The following is a 24,366-nucleotide window of genomic DNA, read 5'->3' as shown; positions in this document are numbered from 1 at the left end:
TTACAACATTTAATTTTCTATTTGCTCCTGGCATATGAAATGCAATTCATTTCAGTATGCTGATTTTTATTCAGCAACTTTGCTAAACTGTCTTATTAATTTTAATAATTTATCTGTAGTTTATTTAGGATCTTCCATGTACTGGATCAAATAATTTGTGAGTAATAACACTCTCATTCTTTCTTTCTATTTCTATACCTGTTATTTTCTTTTCTTGTCTAACTGTTTTGGCTAGAATCTCTAATACCATGTTGAATGAAAATAATTATAGCAGACATCATTGTCTTCTTCCAAATATCAAAGACAAAACTTTTCATTTTTCATCATTAAGTATGATGCTTCTTGAAATTTTGTTTGTTTTTGGTAGAAACTCTTTTAATAGATTTCCTACTATACCTATTTTTTTCTGTTGTTGTTGTTTTTTACATCCCCATGACTTATTTATTTTATAACTGGAAATTTGTACCTTTTGATCCCCTTCATCCATTTCTCCTGCCCCCTGTCCCCTGCTTCTGGCAACCACCAATCTGTTCTCTGTATCCACTAGCATAGACCAATTTATGGATGGAGGGACTAAGGATAAATGATTTGTCCAAGGTCACACAACTGCTAAGTGCCAAAGCCAGGAATCAACCCAGGCCTGTTTGGCTGTTCCAAACCTTGAACTTAACATCTGCATTATACTGTCTGTCACACCTCAGCTCACACACAACCAACAGTAGAGGGTCCCATTCCGTGGATGGCTCAATTCCAATCCAAATCTTCAGATTTGGACAGAAGCTCCCGGTTTATAGGTAATGGTTTTTTGTTTCTTTGAGCCTTAACTCTAGACTCATTTTTGACCAGAACTTAAAAATGGAACAGCCAGAGGTAGACAGGACTGGTTAGTTCGAGAGCCAGACCTCTCAAGAGCCATACCCTTCTATCTGGCAGATGCTAAAGAAGTAGCCACAACAGTGAGCAGACAGTCTGAACCTTTCAGGTTTGTGTTTGGATTTAATTCCCTGTTACTAAGCCTCTTTTATGCTGCAAGTAATTTCACGCTTAATGCCTTTTTCTTCTTTTACCTGGAGTAGAAATTCTCCTGTAGATATTTGCCTGTGATAGATGTGGGTAGGTGGAGCTTATGGGGGTTGGTAGGTGTCCTAGGTTTTAGTCAATTTGAAAATTAGTTCGATCATTAGTCATGAATTTTGTCTGGGTGTGAAGAGATCTTTTAAAAAGAAAGAAGTAGTTGGGATTGGCAAACCTGTGCCGTTTTTTTCTTAGAACATTTATAGTGAGAATACTGGAGTTCTCTGCCTTTCCCATACTTGCTATGTGGGTTTTATCTAATGATTCTGGACATCAGGGAGGGGACTATGATTCTGAATGTTGTCCTCTCATTTTAAGAAGTTGGAGTGCCTTGACCCTAGTAGATGATTTATTATCCCCTCAAAAGAGGTCTCTGAAGATAGCCCTTTCTTCCTCCTGCCCCAGGATGAGCTCTTTGAATCTGTGGTGAGAGTCACATATAGAAACTCAAGCATCTTATCTCCCCTCTCATCCCTCAGCTGCTTTCCATGAGAAGTGTCATTGTAGAGACTGTGAGATAGGGCAGTGGTGGGGCTAACCCAGGAGGGGCTGCAGAAAGTAAATAAGAACCTAAGTCTTAAACACCTGGGCTAGAGATACCACATTGTATGTTGTCTGAATTATTGGTGGGAATCATGAGATGAGTAAAGTTTCTGAAGATTCTTTTTACCAGGTTGGTGTCTGTATTTGGTACATTATCCCATAATCCCAAGTCAAAGCTGTCATTGTGTGCATGCATGTGTGTGTGTGTAGGGAAGAGAGACACAGAGAACACATGTTCCTATGATAGCACGTGAATGGATTTGAAGAGAATTTCAACCAATCAGGATATCTTAATCTACTTCTGTAATAGATCATTATTTTAATGCCAGTGTTAGAGATAACTAAAGAACAAAGGCCAAGACTTCTCTAATGAAATGTATCTCTCCAAGTTCTGCTCCTCAGAAGAGTAATTGGTGAACTTGCATTGGTAAAAAGTAGGTGTCTCCTATGGGTGGCAGCATGGATCTGGGTGGATCCAGACCCACAGAGTTCTGAAAGGATGTCAGGATCTTCTTTTTGTAATTTCACGGTGGAAATTGTTCCTGAAGGTGTCCCACTCTAGGACAAATAGCATATCATTAGAAACAATTATACTGGGTGGGGCTCATCCTCATCTCTCCATGCTGGGCCAATGTCCTAACACATGGCTTATAATCAACATTAAAGGTAATGTACCTCTGAACTGCCTTGGCCCTCAACTTGTCCTTTTGAAAGTTATCCTCTTACCTGTTCAAAGTAGTTGAGTTGTACATCCTTTTGATTAATGAATGAGAATTTGCATGAGATAAAGCTGGAAAGAGAAATTGGGTCTGAATCTTAAAAGATCTTCAGTGCCTGCTTGAGAGTCATTGTAGGTTCTGAAGAAAAGGGGCAACTGGTCATAGTGCACCTTAGGGAGCTTAATGTGGCTTAGGCACAAGGGGAAATTGGAGACGGAGAGCCTAGTTAGGATGCTATTAGAATAACCTAGGGAGGAGATTAAAAGGGCTTTAATTAGAGCACTGGGAATAAGAGAATAAACATGGGGGGCACCTGGGTGGCTCAGATGGTTAAACGTCTGCCTTCAGCTCAGGTCATGATCCCAGGGTCCTGGGATCAAGCCCCGCATCGGGCTCCCTGCTCGGCGGGAAGCCTGCTTCTCCCTCTCCACTCCCCCTGCTTGTGCTCGCTCTCTCACTGTGTCTCTCTGTCAAATAAATAAATAAAATCTTTAAAAAAAAAAAAAAAGAGAATAAACATGGGAAATACTAAGAAAGAGAAGAGGCAGAACTTGGAGAGGTGGGGAGTGTAGTGGACACAATATTTACTTTCTATTTTATTTCTTCCCAGTGAATTCCTGGTTTGGAATGTACTTCTCCTCCACCTAATCCTGGACTTCAGGGGGTAGGAAGCTGACTCCATCCATCCCAAGCACCAGTGAGTAGATCCTAGTTAACCTATAATTATTTGCCAGGGATTGGTTTAGAGGTGGGCATGTGTCCAGGTCTAACCAGAGAAGTGTGAAGGAAGCTGTCCTTGGGCTTTGGGAAATGTTGCATTTATTTGTAAGAAGAAAATACTGTTAGATGTGTCCCACTTTCTTTCTCTGGATGTTGTCGTGTCTGGATGTGGTGTCTGAATCTGTGAGTCGCCATCTTGTTATCAGACAAAGCACGGAGGATGGTTGAGCCAAGGGAATTCAGAGAAGTGAAGATGGAGCCTTAAAGATGAATCTTTGAATTTCTTGTTATGTGTAATAATACATTTCCTTATTGTTTAAGTTCCCTAGAGTCAGGATTTTCTGTGGTTGGCAGCTGAAGCCATCTTGATTTAGTAAGAGAGATGAGAAGTTCAAAGGGAGGATAAGGTTTCCCCCCTGGAGACTAGGAGAATGGTGATTCCTTCATCTTGTGGTGGACAGTTCTTGGACTAGATTCTGTGAGATCCAGGCACAAATTGTTGTTCTTCTGCTTTTATCTGCGATTTTGGAGAAACAGCCTAACTCCTCTTAGCATGTTTTCTCTTTTCCGGAAATATGATAATTATGCATGTCCTCACAGGGCTATTGTGAAGACAGTGACATAATGCATATGAATGCCTGTCACCAGTAGGCACTCAGTAAATTTTGATTTCCTACTTGCCCAATTCCACATCTGCCATGTGGTTCCAGAAGAGTAGTTTCTTCCTCAACCAAATCTACCAGCCAGTTGTCATGGGCCCCAGCCCCCTTACACAATGCTCACAAAAAATAAGTGATCAATGAGGACTGACTGAACTGAAATGAACCAGAGGTTAGGGAGCAGAGAAGGATGAAGTTCATGGTTTTAGGGGGGAGGGGATTCATGGGCTAGGCTAGGAGTAGTGCTGAGCATAGTTTTGCAAATGATTAGTTTAACAGGATGGTAAATATCAAATGACGGATAGTAAGCAAGCAGTTTCAAAAGGCCAAAGTGGAGTCAACCAACCTGTTTTGTTTTGTTTTTTCTGTTACGACAGCACCGTATTTGAGTGGTTTTAATATTAATTTCAGTTTTAGGTGGCATTGGGAGGCATACAGGAGGGAGCCATGAGAGTGCTAATAAACCTTAGCGTTTTTTAGCTGGTACAATAAGGGATTAAGAGACTTGGGATTTGAGTTCTGTCTAATAGCCTCTAAATCTGCCAAGGTAATGAAAAGCAAACTCATTTAATTGTTTAACATCACGTAAGAAAAAAATTTAACGTCCTTGTTCAGTTGGATGGGCGGCTTTGGCATCACACAGAACCAACCTTGGTCACCCTTGTGTGGCAGAAGCTCAGTCTCAGCTCTGGATGACACGTGGCAGGCCAAGATCTGGGGCCCAGGAGAGAGGCTTTCCATGTGGCAGGAAGCAGGGACCTGGGGAGGACTTGAATTTGTGTTTGTGGTTAAAGCCCTTGTGTTCAGGCTTTTCATGGCCCGTCTCAATGCCCAGAGGGGCCACAGTACATATATTATACATCCATTGCCACTGCAATAAATATAAATTGAACTCATTTGCTCATTGCTTGGGTGTAGAATGTCTGGATGTAGAAGGACAGATTGAATACTAAAACAAATTAAATGACAATTTCAAATGCTGTAATCATATTTCCTGGTTACAAGGACTTGGGTGGTTTTTCTGCCAACTGAATAATTCTCATTGGAAAAACACAGATGTATGTTGGCAGGTCCTGTGCTATCCCAAACATACTGTGAGAAACTCAAATATAGTTATTTAAATTACCGGATGAAAGCACGAGTCCTCACCCAGCTCAGCTGTTGTAAATGCTTACAAGACCAGAGTGCTTGGCTCGGGTCTTGGATTGCAATTATAGATGGAGGTGAGAGGAGAGTTATAGGAGTTAAAGATCTGGGAAGCTGGGCATAAGTGTTAGCACTTCTTCGTGTTTCCTCTCTCTTCATTTCTGTAGTAATAAAAAGAGAGGTTGGGTAGCTTCCACCTTGGAATAGGGCCTAGTGTCTTCACAAAACCGTGCAAGCCCCCAAAGCAATCCTTTCTTTGCAGAGACCAAGAAACCTCCCACTTCCGATAGGAACTGTAGGTACCATTTATTGAGTGTTTGCTAAGTACCAGTCACCGTGCTTTATCTCGTCTAATCCTGAAAAAACTCTGGGAGGAGGGAATGGCTGTCACCATGTCACAGATGAGGAAGGAAAGGTGAAGAGACGTGAAGTTGCTGGCCCAGCAGGACATGGCCAGTTAAGTAACAGAATGAAGAATTGAACCTGAACTCAGGTTTTTCTTAGGTTCCAAAGCCAACATTCTTAATCCTGGACTAAACTGTCCTAAGCCTACTGCCAGTGAGTGTGCAATGTTGTAAAACCAAGGATGACCAGTAACTCTGAGGCCGTTGGGAATTCCACAGTGCTGGTAGACAGATATTTGGAACAGGGCCATGTGGCTTCCCGAGTGAGAGAGCTGTAGTCATGGGGTTAGCTTCATAAAACGATTGCCTTTCATCCCTCACACAGGGATAACGAAATAATATGGACTATGAAAACTCATCACCTGTTTGGCAAAAATCCCTACAGAGTTAGCCAGAGGAAACCTTAGGTGGTTTGGACTTGAACGAGGCACAGGGAACCATCCTGAGCCTGTATTCAGTTCAGGCTAGCTCCCAGTCCTGCTCATACTCAGGACCCAGTGCATTTTCCTTCCCAGCTCTTGTTTTTCCTCTTGTTAGGCTCCATGTTGGATTCTGTTCCTACCTAGATCACAATGGAGAATATTTGGGTTCTTCCCTTCTGACAACTAATGGCTTCCTTTTGCTCATTCTCAAAAAAATATAAAGAGATCTTACAGGACCCTTTAATCATCATAGATTGATTCCTTTTGCCTTCCACACTTCAGAAAAGGAAATTCTGTCATTTTCCTTGTCTTCCATGCTGTGGTCAACATTCTTTCTGAATCCCAACCTCAGTTTGTCTTCCTGTGGCTTAAGCTCTTTCCTTCTTGTCCTTCTTGCATTATTATTTGGAAACTGGGGTGGCTGGAAGAGATGGAGGTGTTTTGTGAGTACACTGAATCCTGACCCGAGCTCAGCTTTGTAGAAGTTGACAGCCGCTCTGCTTATTAAAGAGAATATATTCCTTGTATGTCTATTTTTATATCCTCGGAGCACTAGGAAGCCTTTGCTGGAAGGGAGGCGATCTCTCTCCAGAGACTGAACGACTTGGAAAATAATGGGCTTTCAAGCATTTCAGGTGCCTAAAAATTGCTCTCTTTTAGAAACGACCTTTATGCTTTTGAAACAGTTAATTGAATAGCGTTTACATTCATAACACTACAAGAAATCATCCAACCCCATGTGCAGTTGTGACAGCTGGAAAGCATTTTTCAGTCATCTTCATGCATCAGACCTCATGGAACCTTCGTTGCCCCCTTCCCCTCTCCCTATAAGCCTATAAAATACATTTTCTTCTGCTGACACTGCAGCATGAACTCTCCATAGCAACTTATTCCCACACCACCTGTTAATAATGCCAAGAGTAATGTATTTAACTCCCTGCATACTGTGCCAAAATGTTTACACAATTCAGCTTATTTCAGACTTTAAAGAGCAGACATAAATCCTAAACTAGCTGTGTCCCTTCCAAACACTCAGGGAGTTGGTTGCAACATTTTTGTGGGTAGAATTGGGCAGATTTTTCCCAACTATTTTTTAATAAAAAGTAAGGTCCTCTTTGGGGCTACTTTGCTAACTGTTTTGGGTACTCAGAAATGAACTGTTCTGCAGAATATTGTCACATGTAAGAGTGCATCTTTTCAGTTAAATATCCGCCTTATTGGCAATGTCCTTAAAACAAGAACTTAACCTTCTAAACGAAAAATTTGTTAATATAAATATCTATTGATGATTTTTATAATGCATCACCTGAATTAATGATAATATGGATTAACATTTATTTTGTATTTTACTGTTAAAATTTCAATTTCTATTTATTACTCTTCTTATGAAAATTCTATACTGTATTGATCAAAATCTACATTTACACCGACAGACCTGAGACTCATACTAGGAAGCAGTCTGCCTAAGATCATATGGCTAGTGGGAGATGGAGCTGGGATTTACACTCTGATCTGTTTGCTCTAAAGCCTAGACTTTGCACTACATGAAAACTTTCTAAAATGGGTTTCTAGAAACATCTCACGAGGAGATATTAAGAGGCATGTCTCTAAAAGACTGTCATGTGGTTAAGGTACCTTGGGAAACTTGATACTATAATCTTCTTTTTGGAAATGCACAATGTACAAGTACACTTAAGGCTCTGACAAGTTCTGCAATAAGGAAACCTGCTTAGTTCTGTGCAACCTAGCAGTTTCCAAACTTGCTTGAGCATGATACATTTTTTCCTGGGCATATCTCTTAACACTCAGAGGAACATGGTCTGTGGAAGGAACTCAGTGTGAGAGACATTGCATTCCGCCAGCCTGCTTCACAGTAAACATTGAATACCCAGGGGCCAGCTCCCCTATCCTCGTTTTTTAGTTTCCAAATACCTCTGACGTGTCTTTTAAAAAGGACATATATAAAACTGTACTGTATCTCCTCTCAGCCATTCCTTACTCATTCACTCAGGGCCTCGCCCTCTTGGTAATACTTTAATCCAACTCCCTAAAAGGGATAATTTTTCCACATCCTTTGAAACAAATAACAAAATAAGGCCTGGATTAAACAAAGCTCAACTGGTTTATTCAGATCCCCAGAGAGTCAAACATATTTTCATTTGAAAACCTTTACTCAGCCCAGCAGAACTCTGTGTTTGAGAAAACATGTCCATGAGACCCCACATAATGACAAAGCCAAGTGAATTGATCAGTTCCTTCAGAAAGCATTTGGTAGCATGTACACATGGTCAAAATCTAAAATGATGTCACTACTGGGTAAATGGCCCAATGAGTAAAGAATTAGTAATTCCCAAGATTGTGAATAAAAACTTTTTTCATGGGAGACTATTGTCCACTAAATTTCCAGCACTTAAAACTAAACAACAACAATAACAAAAAAACCCCAAAACCTTGCTTACAATTAATCTAAATATTCAAAAACCCCTTAAGTTCTGATTGGAATGTTCAGTTTTCTTCTAAATGCCTGGCATTGTGTAGTTATAGTCAGGAAGGTTGAATCATTGACTCATTTATTCCTTTCTGTTCTATAACTCCTTCACTTCATGTTGTACTAATCTGGTGCTTTCTATTATGTTGACAGTCTGATTATTGTTAGTTGGCTCTAGGCTGGGACCTTTAGCTATAAATGTTAATTATCTTTTTATTTGCAAATGAATAAGATGAGAACTAGGCAACCCCAGGAAGAAATCATGTTCCTCCTGAAAAAAATCTGAAGCTAAAATTCATAGAAGGATGCAAATTTCTGTCTCCTTGGTCTTTTTGCTGTTAGCCATCTAAAGCTATAATGTATTTTTTCAAGAGACCCTAAAGCAAGATTCAAAAATGAAAACTTTAGAACCACAGTTTGGAGTATACAGCATAGAAAAATCAGCAGAAACTGTAGACCCCACGTGACAAGAGCAATTTAAAACCATCGAGGGGAGAAATAACCTGGCAAAGTAAGATATCAAAGAATTTGGATCTCGAGCCACAGATGAAAATGTCAGAAGCTTGCAGCTAAGGATAAAATAAGGAATTAAATAAAAAGTTGCTCCTCTGAATTGGATTCTTTCCAGGTCAACAACTACTGAGTCGTTAAGAAAAACTAGAGTCCAAGAGTTCCTGATTGCCTGTGACAGGCCTCCACTCCCCAGACGGAGTTAGCGCATTGCGCTTGCCAAGAGCACTGACTCACCCACCTCCGCAGGGCGTGCACACCAGCTCTGAAGAGCAAAAGCAGAATCTGGCTGCATCCGGTTGTGTTCCTGGTCACTTTGCATTTTCAACCTCAGAGTGAGGGTCTATGATTTAAATGTGGACATTTTCTTAAAGTTCAGTTCATCCAGAGTGTGTGTAGAAGCCCAAATGCTGCAGAACAGTGAGGGTTTTCTTATACCCAGAACAAAATTAAATGTTGTCTATCAGCTGGACTAAGGGAAAAAAAGTGATCCAAGCCACATAATACGCTATTAGCATAACTACATGCTATGATAATCACCATGATCATCTCAGCACCAGGGTTGCAATGATTATGGAGTAATGATAAGGTTGTACCATGCTGGCCATACTCTGGGCTGATCAGAGAGATCGTCCTTGTGATGAAGGGCATTGTAGAACTTGCTTTCATTGGGTAGACCTGCATTTGCCCTCTCTTTGGAGAGGGTGGCATCTGTGAATACACTTTTCCTTTTCCATGGGAGTCTGTCTGACTTTTTTGATGCACAACTTGCAGAAGTCTGCTGTCGTAGATTCCCAGAGCCAACAAGGTCCCTGAGGGTCCCTGAGGTTGCATGTGCACGCTGCACGCAAACAGGGTCAATTCGGTCACATCTGGCAATTGCAGCAATTTATACAGCTGGGATCCAGAAACATCAGTTTCACTGTGCATGCTGTGCCAAGCACCCCACAGAACCCTGGCCTCCAAGAGATCTGTCCACAGCGCTGGATTCTACACACCCAGGCTGCTCATGGGTGGACCAAATGATGCTGTGTGTTATGATTTGGGAGGAACTAGCACGTGTGCCCTCAGAGTCTCCCCATCTGCTGGCACTTTGCCTGAATTCCCAACCATTAGAGTCCCTCCATTGGGGGACAGCAGCAGTTCCCTACCTCTTCTTTTTCTTTAGTACAAAGAACCCCTTTTAACATCAAAAAATTTTACAGATACCTCACATTATTAATAGCTATATTTTCAGTTTCTGATGAGTGAAACAAAGGTGCCAAGCAAACCACTAAAATCTCAGTGGTGCTTTTACACAGATTCATATTTAATAGATTGCAATAACACCTTAATATATTTGACAAATAGGCACCCATGTATCTGAGAGCCCTATTTATTAAGTTTAGGTATAATGCTTTGCAAACCTGTGGATTCATGGATCTAGGTCTGCATTTTTACTCCCTCCTTTCCCTGCACACACCCCATGCTTTATTGCCAAGATTTATGGCCCATTGAATGGGGCCAGTGAGTTAACCAGCATCTTATAAGTTTGCACAATCTTATATATTGTGCAAACAATATAACCCTATTGTTTCATAGGGTTCAAAATAAATATGCAAACAAAAAAATTTGGTAAAACCTGGGTTATACAAAGTCAAGAAGTTTTCTTGACTGTAGGACTTCTCAGAACCTTAACTGTTGACATGCACTTTGAATCACTACGGAGGAACAGATTTTAGAATTCATTAAACTTCTTCTTCTTTTTTTTTTTTTTTACCATTTAGTACCCTCCAAATCACTTCTTCATCTATTTCTTTATTATTATTATTATTATTATTAACATATAATGTATTATTTGTTTCAGGGCTACAGGTCTGTGATTCATCAGTCTTACACAGTTCACAGCATTCACCATAGTACATACCCTCTTCAGTGTCCATCCCCCAGCCATCCCATCCCTCCCACCCCCCTCCACTCCAGGAACCTTCAGTTTGTTTCCTGAGATTAAGAGTCTCTTATGGTTTGTCTCCCTCTCTGGTTTCGTCTTGTTTCATTTTTCCTTCCCTTCACCTATGATCCTCTGTCTTGTTTCTCAAATTCCTCATACCAGTGAGATCATATGATAATTTTCTTTCTCTGATTGACTTACTTTGCTTAGCATAACACCCTCTAGTTCCATCCATGTTGTTGCAAATGGTGAGATCTCAATTTTTGATGGCTGCATAATATTCCATTGTGTATATATACCACATCTTTATCCATTCATCTGTCGATGGACATCTGGGCTCTTTCCATAGTTTGGCCATTGTGGACATTGCTGCTATAAACATTGGGGTGCATGTGCCCCTTCGGGTCACTACATTTGTATCTTTGGGGTAAATACCCAGTAGTACAATTGCTGGGTCATAGGGTAGCTCTATTTTCAACTTTTTGAGGAACCTCCACACTGTTTTCCAGAGTGGCTGCACCAGCTTGCATTCCCACCAACAGTGTAGGAGGGTTCCCCTTTCTCTGCTGGAATTTACTAAACTTCTTGACCCATGGATCCTTTTTCCAGGCATATCTATTGACATATCTGGCAAAAGCGTTTTGAAGAACACCACTTTGGGTTAAAACATTATTTCCAGAAGATCTCTGTTGAATGTAAACATATAACCTGGAAGAGGGAAACCAGTAAGGCTTTTGTCTCCACTAGGATATTACCAAGATTAGCTCCTAAAAGAAGTTGAGTTGCCAAGGGAAAGGTCTCAAAGGAATAGCTTCTCAGACATCTCTCCTCTAAGGAGCCTGAAACATGTGAACAGCATAGCTTCTTGTTTCAAGTGACATTTATAGCTATACTTAGTATCTCATTAGCTTCCTCCCTCTCTTATAAAAATCGCAGAGGCCATGGGAGCAAATGGCTGAGAGTCTGTTGGAAAATCACATAGTACAATGCACGAAAACATCTTGGTACCACAGAGATAAATGTTCTCTGGATGTTAAAACAGAAAGTCATTGGGGTGCCTGGGTGGCACAGTTGGTTGAGCATCCACCTCTTAGTTTCAGCTCAGGTCATGGTCTCAGGGTTCTGAGATTGAGCCCCGAGTTGGGCTCGATGCTGAGCATGGAGCCTGCTAGAAAGTCTCCCTCTCCTTCTGTCCCTCCCCCGCTCTCCTTCTCTCTCTCTAAAATAAATGATTAAATCTTAAGGAAAAAAAAGAAAACCATATGTGGAATTTTTGTCTTTGACTGACTGAATACAGGTTTTGTTTATTTTGTGTGGCACGTAAGGCCCACGTCAGTGACACGGTGGAGAGGCCTGGCTCCATTAGAGCCTGTGTGTCCTGGGTAGATGTGGACTGACTGGACACTGCCTTCTGATGGCTTCACCAAGTGTCCCCCAGCCTGAACTCCCCTGTGATGATCACGTTCTCTCACCACCACCCCCCACACAAGCTGAACCCCAAATTGTACCTATTAGAGCTTCACACTCTTTACATTTAAGATTTGGACTCCTGTTGAAATTCTGAGCTCCCTGGAAAAGGTAAAAGTTTAAATGCATTAGTCTTTGACAACCTTAGAGTGACGTGGAAAATGGGATTGGTGAGACTGAGTTGTGTGTAGAAAGTGGAGAGCATTAGGGTACTGGGGACAGCCCACTGGAGCCACCTGGGAGGGCGTCTCTTGATAGAGACCCAAGGGATTCCGGAGGGAGCCCGTTTTGCCCCAGTTAAATGGCAAAGCTGAAACAGCCAAATCACTGGAGGTAAAACGAAGGGCAGACCATCTGTGCTTGCAGACGCAGCTAAACTAATGCAAGGGAGAAAATAAGAGCAATTACTTGGAAATTTTAAAGCCTCAGGCAATTCTTCCTCAATCAAGTGAATATATCAGGTTAGAATGATTTTTGGACTTGAGGTTACTAGCAGAATTGTTTCAATTTGTCATTCTTCGTTCATGTGTAGACACCGCTAATAAGCACATCTTTGCTTCTCACTCATCTCAGTGGAGACAGAATTTTGTTTTATAGTCCTTTCATATGACATCATGTTGATCAGTTAATAATTTATCGAGAACCTCTAGCCAAATATTAAAACAAATGTGCACCATAACACATCACTATATCTTTCTTTTGAACCATTCAGAGGGACAGGCATAAAGTTAAATCACAAAACATCTGTGCTTCTTCATGTTCTTGTAATAATGTGATTTTAACTTTCCATGCAATTAGAATGAGAACCATCCCAATTAAAAGGTTTGAACCAATGTGGTATTCCTATTAAGGTGTTAAAACATTCATTTTGTCAAATAGGGGGAAAAAATTGGTTCCCTTTGAGATTTTCTCCATTAAACTAGTTTCCTAATTGCTACATGCTATTTAAATAGCTTTGACTGCACTTATCTCAAATGATACAGTTCAATTAGCCTGCAAAAAAATTTAGGTCTCCAGTGAAAAGAAATCTCACAAAAAAATCCAATCTATAGCAGAGGACACAGATATCTATTAAAATATTCTTGGTAGATGCCACCTTTTCTTTTTTTTTCTTTATGATCCCAAACTCAATTCCATTCTATTCTCTGAATATGAGCTACTATAATCAATATTAATATCAGTGTCAACTATAATTTATTAAGCATCTACTAGGCATACGTTATTATATTTAGTTATTTTAACAATAGTCCAATGATACAGTTACCATATGCATCCTACAGATAAGAAAATGAGATGGAGAGGTAATTAGAAAGCTTTCCCACTTAATGAGTGTCCAAAGTGAGATTTAAACCCAGGTCTTTATTACCAAAGTTTTTATTTTTAATCATAGGGCCTCTCCTAATCTTTGTTGGCCTTTAAAAAACAATTCATTCGGGGCGCCTGGGTGGCTCAGTCGTTAAGCGTCTGCCTTCGGGCTCAGGTCATGATCCCAGGGTCCTGGGATCGAGCCCCGCATCGGGCTCCCTGCTCGGCGGGAGGCCTGCTTCTCCCTCTCCCTCTCCCCCCGTTTGTGTTCCCTCTCTCGCTGTATCCCTCTCTGTCAAATAAATAAATAAAAAATCTTAAAAAACAAACAAACAAACAAACAAACAAAAAAAACCCAATTCATTCAATGTAATTATTCTTTTCTTTAGTTAACTGAACAGCTAATGTAGGTCTAAAGTACAGTTGTTCTTTCTTTATGATTTTTAAAATATATACATAAAACTAGAGAGAATCATATAATGGATCCCTGTATATATATATGTAAATTTTTCTGGTTGAATTTCTCTCTCCACTTCTTTTTCAGGAATATTTAAGGGCACACTCCAGCCATTAATATTTTAGGATGCATCTCTGTCTGGAGACATTTTCCAACACACTCACCATGCCATTATCATGCCAAACAAAGTTATTATCTAAACCCGTAGTCTGTGTGAGTCAGGGTCCTGGTAGGAAAACAGATGGCTTATTCAAAAGAGGTAATTCAAGAGATGTAAATAAAGGGACTATTTACCACGCTGTGGCCAGGGTTCAAGAAAATCAAGGGATGGTGCAGGGCCTGAAGGCTGGCAATCATGAGAGGCTGTTACCACCTGTCAGCCCGAAGAAGCAAGGCGGGGAAGGTTCCTGGAAGTTGGAGAGAATAGCCTGCCAGAAAGGAGAGAGATGGAGGAATAAATACTTTAATTTCCTTCCTTTTGCCCTCTGAGCTCCTCTTGGGATCGCCCATTGGCCACATCCAATCTGAATTCAGAGGACAAAGGATCCCAAGTAATTAATACAGGGGTCGGCAAGTATTTTTTCTGTAAAGGGCCAGACAGTTAATATTTTTGGCTGGGTGGGCCACAGGCAGTCTCTCTCCCATATTCTTTGTTTTTTTCTGTGCCCCACCCCCAGCTTTATTGAGGTATAGTTTACAAGTAAAGTTATAAGATATTTGAAGTATACAACATGATGATCTGATATACAAAAATATTGGGAAAGGATTGTCCCCCACTGAGTTAATATATCCATCACTGCACATATTGACTTGTTTTTGTTTGTTTTCTTGTTTTGGTGAGAACATTTAAATTCTACTTTCTTTGCAAGTTTCAATTATGTAATACAATGTTAACTACAGTCACCATGTTATATAGTAGATCCTCAGATCTTACTCATTTTATAACTGAAGTTTATACACTTTTACCAGCCTTTCCCTATTTCCCCCAACCCTCAACTCCTGGCCACTTTTCTACTCTATGTTTCTGTAAGTTCATTTTATTTTCAGATTCCACATATATGTGATACCATGCAGTATTTGTCTGGTTTATTTCACGTAGCATGATGCCCTCCAGATTCATCCATGTTTTCACAAAGGACATGATTTCCTTTTTCTTTAAGGCTGAATAATTTTCCATTATATATACATTATATACACACACACTATATAAATACATTTTTATTTTTAGCTCACTGGCTGTACATAAACAGGACAATGGCCAGATTTGGCCCACAGGTCATAGTTTGCTGAATCCTTTTAGTTCATAAAGACTAGTAACCTGGGGCACAGAGAGAGTCAAGTAGGGTATTTGCATTCTGGAAAAGCAAATGGAAAATATCTAGACACAGTCATTCAAAGAGGGTTTGTTCAAATGAAGATCCTAACAAGATCTACACATTTAGGGGTATTTAGTAGCTATGTCTCTTTATTCTATAAACTCTTCCCTCCCCTTTTGGATAAATGATACTGATTTTGGGGGGAAACAAGTTATTTTGTCCCGCAGACAAAAGATTTGGCTAGTTGCTCTCCTGTAGCATCCTTCAACATGTTTCCCTGTATTTCCTATCAACTGTTAGACTGTGAGGCTTGATTAGATTCAGGTTCAAATGTTTAAAAGAAACAATGATTCAGAGTTGGTACTACTATACTTCCAGTTACGTCATATCAGGAGGAGTATGATGTTTCTGGCTGCCCCCTTTTCGTGATGCCATTAAGTGTATGCCCTAGCGCTTTACAACATCCATTGATGATTGTTTCCTCGAGCCATCATTTCCTGACTTTGGGAAATGGTATTTTAGTTTTAATTCCATAATTCTTTCTCCATTTATTAGATAGAATTCTTCTGTAATGATTTTCTTTACGTTATTAACTATTTGATTACCCTGAAATATAGTTCATATTGGGAATGCAAGATAAACATTCTTTTCTTTACCAATTTTAACTTAGTGCCCTAGTGATCTCTAGCAGTGATCAATGGGCTTTTTAAAAAAGTACTATTTTGAAATTTTAAAATATTTATATTGTATATGTATATGATATATAGACAAATTCATAAATTTAAAATAAGAACACACACATAGAGTGTATCAATCTATTGCAAAAATCATTCTTTGTGTTCCTTACGTTATCATATTTTAGGCAAATGGGCACTGTGCTTTGTGTGTGTGTTTGTGTGTGTGTGTGGCTTAAAAGAACAAAAATTAATTTCCTCATAGTTCTTAGGTCCAGAAGTCAACATGTGGGCAACATGTGGGCTGTATTACGTCTAGAGGCTCCAGGGGAGATTGCACTCCTTGTCTTGTCCAGTTTCTGGTAGCTGTTGGCATTCTTGGGCTTGTGGATACATTAATCTTTCCGTCTGTCTTGATAAGGCCTTCTCTATGTGTCTCTGTGTGTCTATTATCATACGGCTGTTTGTCATTGGATTTAGGGCCCACCTGGACCGTCATGAGATTTTTTTAACTTAATTACATCCACAAACTCTCTTTTTTCCAATTAATATCACATTCAAAATTTCAGAGGATTAGAATGTGGACATATGTTTTTGAGGGCTACCATTCAGTCCACTACCAGTGTCTTTGTGATTTTGTGATGATTTATCTGTGTTTTTTGAGGGCCACTAATGTATTGTAAGCTATAATGTTGCAAATATAGAGTCACTGATTGACATTGTGTGTTGTATCAACATGATACATAGTAAAAGTTTACTAGTGACCTATGAAATAGAAAATTATCAAATCAGTGGTAATAAAACAGCAAAACTAAGAAAAATATACATTGCTTTTGCTAGTACAGTTGTTTGGTTTTCTGCCACCCTTTGGTTCTATATGTGTATTTTTGTGGTATGGAAGAAGCAAGTAGAGTCAGAGGTTAAAAAATAAAAGAATGTATTTTAGGGTTTTACTCCCATTTGATCACAGACACTTGAATAGGCTTGTCATATTTTTGAGGATTCTCTTTGACTCACCATTGTAAATTTCCTATCCCAATGGCATTCCTAACGCTTTTTTTTTTTTTAAAGATTTTATTTATTTATTCATGAGAGACAGAGAGAAACAGAGGGAGAAGCAGGCTCCCAAGGAGCGGGAAGCCCGATGCGGGACTCGATCCCAGGATCCCGGGATCATGACCTGAGCCGAAGGCAGACGCTTAACCATCTGAGCCACCCAGGTGCCCCTAACGCTTTTTTATCGTAGTAGAGTGGTTTATCCATTCTGCAATAGCACAGAAGAGTTGGAAGTTGCACTTTCTCTATACCTTTTGGAAAAGAGAAAAGTAGAGAAAAAGTTAATTTTTTTTGTTTGAAATTTATGTGCCTTTGTTTCAAAGAACCACTGTTTCTAAGAGAGAACTCTTGGTTGCATTGCATGCATTCAGACAGAGGCACCTTATGTTGTCAAAAATCTGCATTTTATCTCTCAGTATCACCATAGTGACTGCAGTGTGGGTTCCTGTGTCCTTTTGGGAGCTTTCTTCCTTCCTTGCAGGGCAAAATATCTCAGGCTCATCTTCTACATTTCCTGCCCTACATCTGGAATCATCATCTCATTCTCCCAGCAAATCCTGTTTTTTTGTTGTTGTTTGTTTTTTTGTTTTTTGTTTTTTTAGTAGGAAATAATATTATGAGCCTACTATCTGGGAGCTAGAGATCATTCCCTTGCTGGGTTGTCATTGTTTTCCAGGTTTATTTCTCTTAACAATATCTGTTGTTTATTTCCCTTAACAATATCCGTTGTTTATTTTCCATATAGTTGGGTGAATTTACATCTCAGTTGGCCAGAGACAGTCTGGGTTTACATCTATTCACCTGGCACAGTCAAGGATACCACTTAAAAGTATCCCAGTTAGGATAAGATATATGACCACCCTACTCACAAGTGACTTAATCTCCGTGCCTGGCTGGGTAAGTTGGTGGAACGTGTGACTCTTGATCTCGGGGTTGTGAGTTGGAGCCCCACACTGGGTGTAGAGATTACTTAAAAATAAAATCTTTAGAAAACAAACAAACAGCTATGATCTGTTTTTTTTATTGGCTGCCCAAAAGATGTTTCCTTTATCTTTAAAAATTTGTAGTTTCACGAGGATATGTCTTGGTGTGGCTCTGGGTCAATTTTCTCAAGTAAATACATGATGTACTCTTTCAATATGTGGGCTTGATGGAGTCTTCTTTTATTTTAAGAAAGCTATCTTGTTTTGTAATTTATAGGGATAGTTCTGTGCCATGGCTTTGGATTTTTCTTGGAAGGTTTTAATCATACCTACTGAATTTTCCTTATCCATATTCTATATCTATTGGTTTCTCTTGTATATTCTTAGTTTGCTTTGATTTTTTTCATTTTCTTTCTGCCTTCCATTTTTCTTACTATCTACTCTCTCTGTTACTGAGTCTTTCATGTTTCCTTTAGTTTTAGACTTCATTCTGAAGTGGGTTCTTTTTTTCTTTATTTTCACAGTATTTTCCTGAACCCTAACAGAACTTTTTCATATCCTTCAGCCTTTCACACCATCATTTCTGATATTTTCTACTGGTAAGTTATGCTAAGTTTTCATAGTTCCCGTACCATTCTTATCTGTATCTTAGCCCTTTTGTAATATTAAGCTATGGTTTTCATCAGCCTTGTGGTCATATTTTTCTGGTATGCCTTCATCAGTGGTTAATTTTCCCCTTTATGTGGGGTTTAATCATGATCCTTTTCATTTTCTCTTGTTTATTTGAGATGACCCTCCTTTTTTTTCTTATTCTTTGAGAAGGAGATTCCTGTCAGGTCAGGGTAGTTTCCTAGGGAAGTGGTTCTAAGGCTCCCCACTCTGTTGTTGTCTTGAAGTATTAAAAAATACAGCCTTTCACTTCAACGGTCCTGCTTCCTCTAGACCCCCTTTTCCTCATAGGAATTGAATCTTCTCTCTGTTTTTCACCATTGTTTCTACACTGCTGTTTTTTTTTTTTTTTTTTCCTATATGCATAGCAATTTGTCTCTGAGTCGGTCTCTATCTTCCCAGAAGGATATTTCTGAGGCCCTCGAGAGATTAGGCTGCCCAGGCCCCTGTGATTTCCTCACGGGTGCACCCATCTGCTCACAACAGCCCGTGGAGCTCTTCCCCAGTATTACCAATTGGTTGTTTCCAGGCTTGTTTGCCGAGGATTCCACTGAGAGGGAGCTCATCTCACTTCGGGAATGAGCATGTGATGCAGTTCCTGGGTTCCAAGTCTCTTGAGACCATTGGAACTCTCTTTTCTGTCCACGAGTGCCAGCCCCACATGTGTCTGGAGCAAGCTCTGTTGTTGACGGTGTTTGGCATTAACCACTTTATGCTCTGGGGCTCCAGGAAACTCCTTGTCTTCTCATTGTGCTGAAGATGCTGTCCGTTTTATTTTTAAATCTTGCTATTCTGGTTTACCTATCTGTTTTGTTTTATGAGAAGATTTAGAGATATTTAAATAGCACGCTGCCATAATTACTTTGTTCTGCCTGGAAATTTGAGGTCACTTTTAAAAAACTGACCTGACACGGTTAAGTTTGGAAGCATAGAAAATTAGACAGGACCTCATGGGAGTCAAGCCCATGCCACTTGGGGAAAACTTCAACCTGAATCAGGAACGAGCTTCCCATACCAGGCCCAAGTGGCTGCAGCTGCCATGAGTGCTTTGGGCAAAATGTCAAGGGGGACACCGTTAGTTTCTGGCTGCTTCCTCCTGCCTCGCTCACCACTGTGTCTGGGCTGGGGGCACAGGGGCTGGAGTCTTCTGAGCCTGGTATGGGTCATTACCCGGCAGACCTTAGGAGATATGGACCATGCATTCAAAGTCAGGATGTCAGGCTAAGTCAGAAAAGTTGGAATTGGATGAAGGCAGAGGGATACCAACTGTGAGCTAAGGTACAGGCCAAGGAGTCCACAGGCAGAGCCCACAGTTGCTTTGGAAGGGCTGAGGAAGCAGTACCCTGACAGGCAGCCACCCAGGCTGAGTCCACACCGCCTCCTATTTGCTCCTGTGCTTGGGGCCAGATCGGCTGCACTGAAAATGTTCGCTCACTGTCTGTTGTTTAACAGGGCTATGTTCTTGGACGATGCCGGGGAACATAGTGGAGCATCTTCTCCATCTGGAACCGTAAAATGGTCATAGGTTTTGTCCCCGTTGATGGAGCTGCCATTCTTCCTGCAATAATTTTCTCACACACAACACTATTATAATTTGAAAATTCTCGTGCTCAGTATCTGAGGGCAAATTAAAACCATTTAAAACAAGTACTCTTGACGACCTTCTCCTTTCCTCAAAAGAACTCCATCTCTGCATGATCCTTTTTGTCCCTGTTGGATCAGAGAAAAAGACAGGTCTCTTTCTCACCAAAGCGAAAACCTCAAGTGTTCTGGAGAAAAAATCTCCAGGAGATGTTCAGTGGAAAAACACTGGTATCACTTGCTAAATGCTTATGGTTTGCAAGGCCCCAGGCCATGAGTGTCAGTCACATTATCTAATGTACACTTTCCACAGAAAATTGCATGGCTGGGGCATCAGTTAAGCTTTAGTTGCAGGTAACACAAACCACCCTCACTATTCTAACTAAGAAGAGATTTAAATCAGGGCATTTGGTGCTTAGGAGATCTTCGAGAGTGTCAGAGAAGCGGACTCTAAGCTAGTCCTTCAGGAATGACTCCCAGAAAACAGCACAGACCCGACCATCCAACCAGATGCATCTGATTGTCAGAACCTAAATTACAGTAGAAATCCTTGCTGAAAGGGAGCCACAGACACACAGTTTTTAGCTTTTTGGCCTCAATAATACAGACAGGCACACCAGGATATCTCTGACCCCATTCACCGATGAGGAAATGGAACTGGCTCTGACCAGAAAAACCAGTCACATGACTGGAAACAGACAAGCTAGCACTGAGCCCAGATGTAAACCCATGTTCTCAAGCCCGCCACTCTTCAGCCTGCCCAAAAAAGCATCTGTGGTCAAAGAGGAGTGGAAAGTCTAGTTTATAAGCATGATCAGAGCTTCCTTATCAACAAACATCATTCCTTGACTGTGCCACCTAATTACCAATTATTGGTTCCACCATCATTTTTTTCCTCTCCCATCAAACTACTCAAATGTGGGAGGAATCTTCTAGGATCTCACAACTTATGAAAACGATTATCCTGGCTTTCAGTCTGTTGTATGTGGACAGGTCTATACTTTGACTTACTGCACTGGGCGTTTTCCAAAGGTGGCAAATTATACTGCTTCAGTTTTTCATGGGAAAGTAGTTATTTACATTAGTAAAAACTAAGTTTGACTTGAGATGGAATAAAACAAAAGTACTTGTTCCTTCTGTAAATGGACCTCAGAAAGTTTTACTGTTATCAAAATGCTCCAGGCCATTCAGTCATTCATTCATTCACTTACTTCTTAACACCCTCATCTGTTGGGCAATTATTTGTTGAGCGTCCATTATGTGCCAGGAAGACAGTGCTACATAAACATGCGTTGTCCCTGCCCTCATGGTACTAATAGCCGAAACATGAGGACAAACATTAAATCACTGTGTAAAGTGGTTTGGCACAAGGGAGGAATGGTACTATGGGAGTAACAGCAGAAGGGTGAGCACACACCTCCCGGGAGGAATTTCATCTAAGCTGAAACCTGAAAGATGTGTAGAGGTTAACAAGGCAAAGGATGAAGGGATGGGTGTTCTCTTCAGAAAGGGGCTGCATAGCCAAAGTCCTGGAAAGGGGAGGAAAGAAGGTACATTTGCACTAGTGAATGAGGAGCAGAGTGGTTGGAATGTGGGGTAGGGAGGACAGTGGACAAAAATGAGCTGCAAGGATGGGTGTGGGAGGTCATTTGCAGACTTGTAGGTTGATAGGTTGATTTAAGAATGAAATCCTCCGTTCTATTCAGTGTGGTCATTTGAAGTTGCTGCTAAGCCAGGTGGAAACACATGCTGAAATAGTGAAAAACGACCTGTAAGTTAACAGGTTCCTGTTAGTAAAGAGAAGGAGATGCTACTGGACCATACATGCAATTAAGAGATCTTTTTTTTTTTTATTATATATATTGTCCCTCTGTAATGCAGAGGTAAGAGATGACAAAGAGGCACTCTTTGTAAAAGTCTATTTTTAATGTTCAATGAATATTAGAGAAATGATAGAAAATTATCATCTTTTAAAAATGTTTTTTTAGTATTCCAAAAATCAAGAATTGTTCAATTATAAAAAATAGATATTTCCATGTTAGTTAAATTTTTGTCTTTCATATTTGCCCCAAGATTTCCTATATTATTCATGAAAGGTGGATTATTTCATAACAATTTATTACAATGTTTCTCTTTCCCCGAAGTTTTGAGTTTTAGGATATTCTGGCGGTGGGGCAAGTGCTGATGACTGGGGATGTGGTGGAGGTGGTCTCAGCTGGAGGCAGTGGGACAGCCAGAAGGAGACTGCAGACAGGGGATATGAAGTATGAGGAGAGTGCACCACCCCACACCAGGCAGTAGCTAGGTGGCCATCGGCATCTGCAAAGCCTGGAGAATCTTTGGGCCATGGGTGGGGGGTGGGGGGCCTTGACCTATAACTGATGTACCCTTGAGGCTATTTCTTTGATTACCTGGCTCTCATTAGTATGAACAGGACACTAGAGAGGGTTAGAAGACTTTAAGGTCCATAATAACTTCACTTCCATACATGTAAGAATGAGATGAGTGTCAGTTGAGTGGTGGCAGATCCAACACACAACAAAGCAGGCTGGAGGGGAAGTCTGCTTCTTCCTCCCAAGGATTGGGTCAACTTCTGCTGCTCTCTCTTCCATCCCAATTCACTCTTTCTCTCAGAAGGTATCCAATGAGCCCCTACTAGGCGCCAGGCTCTCTACTAAGTATTGGACCAACAGCAGTTTATTAAATCATTCAAGACTAATTTATTGACTGTCAGTTACATGCCAGGCAGTGTTCTGATCACTGGTAAACAAGACAGCGATTCTGCGTTCACAGAGTTTTTGCATTCAATGGATGTTTGAGATGTAGAAATGTAGAAAAGTGCTAAACAGAGAACTTAAAATCAGATAAGTAATTATAACACAGTGGTTACTTTAGTTTGGATGGTGGGGAAGCCTTCCTGGGGGAGGTGACCTATGTGCTGAGATCTGAATGGTAAGAAGAGTAGATCCTGTGAAGATCAGGGAGAAGAGAATTCCATACAGAGGAACAGCTGGTATAAAGTCTCTATATCAGGAATGGGTTTTGCAGTTGGAGGAAAATGCAAGTTCCTGTAGTTGAAGCTTAGTGAGAGAGAGAGAGAGAGAGCGAGCACTACAAGAAAGCCTGGAGAGGTGGAGAAAGGTATTTGGGACCTCCTAGGTGAGGGTGACACAGTTGACTTTCTAAATGCATTGGAAAGCCACTGGAATTTTTTTTTTCAAAATTGTCTGATCTATCTTTATCTATCTGTCTGTCTATCTCCATAGAAAATATATTGCTTTGTTTGCTATCATGTACATGACATGTTGCTGTAGATACCATTCTACACCTTGCCTTTTTCACTTAACAATATGTCTTGAAAATCTAAGCCACTGGGGATTTTTAAGCAGGGAAATGACATGATATGATTTAGATTTAAAGCAAGGGGGGAAATGCATGATATGTGTCTTTGTTTCAGCTGCTATAAGAAAACACAATAAACTGGATGTTTTTTAAAAAAACCCAAGCATTTCTTTCACACGTTTCTGGAAACTGGGATGTCCAAGATCAAGGTGCTTTAAATTTGGTGCCTGGTGAGAACCTGCTTCCTGGTTCATAGATGGTTCTTCTTGCTGTGTCCTCATATGGTGGGCAGGACAAGGGAGCTCTCTCTGAGGTCCCTTTTATGCGGACACTAACCCTACACGTGAAGTCCCTGTCTCATCTCCCAAGGACCCCATCTCCAAATGCCATCACATCAGGGATTAGGTTTCAGTGTGTGAATTTGGGGGACATAATCATTCAGTCCATTGCAGTATGATAAAGGGTTTGTATGGGGTATGGATAATAGTGAGTGAGGTAGGACCCAGCCCTCACAGGGCTCAGTCTCTCTTCTCAGCATATTTGTTCTTGGGATCAGTCTAGTTGCCTGTGTATTTGTCCTTGGTCTCTCATGCTGAACTGTGAGATCCCTGGGGCCAAGCCAGTGTCTTTCTTGTTGATCTCTATGTCTCAAATATCTAACCAGGTGTCTGACACTATAGTAGATGCTCAATGAACGTGTGTTGGATGGGTGAATTAACAAGGCTAGACAGTTTTATTACTAAATCACTTACCCTGAATAGCATACCTTTCTTCCCATGATTGGTCAGTATTTGTGATGGACTATCCACTGTGAGTGTCTTAGTAAGACGCCTTTCTGGGACCACAAAATGGAAACCAGTGATTAGAGAGTTTTGTGTTATCTCTTTGGGATGATGGACAGTGTTCAGGATGGTGAAAAGCCCAGAAACTAATTCATATAAAATGACTAAGAATACTAGGG

The 24,366-nt window shown here is 40.5% G+C and overlaps 1 long non-coding RNA gene across 2 annotated transcripts in view; it reads left to right on the top strand.

Moving 5' to 3' along the window:
* The window catches only part of LOC145716325 (uncharacterized), a 123,506-nt gene extending 114,481 nt beyond the window's left edge, over positions 1-9,025 (top strand). For both annotated transcript variants that reach the window (XR_014138941.1, XR_014138940.1), the window contains exons 3-4: positions 2,947-3,033; positions 8,548-9,025. This is a non-coding gene — a long non-coding RNA (uncharacterized LOC145716325). The remainder of the gene's footprint in view (positions 1-2,946; positions 3,034-8,547) is intronic.
* The last annotated feature ends 15,341 nt before the right edge of the window (positions 9,026-24,366 follow it).

This window comes from Leptonychotes weddellii, chromosome 11, assembly GCF_054177405.1.
Source record: "Leptonychotes weddellii isolate Sample4059 chromosome 11, ASM5417740v2, whole genome shotgun sequence".
Classification (NCBI taxonomy): Eukaryota; Metazoa; Chordata; class Mammalia; order Carnivora; family Phocidae; genus Leptonychotes; species Leptonychotes weddellii.
The sequence above is the reverse complement of the archived record's forward strand: the minus strand, read 5'-3'. Positions and strand labels throughout refer to the sequence as shown.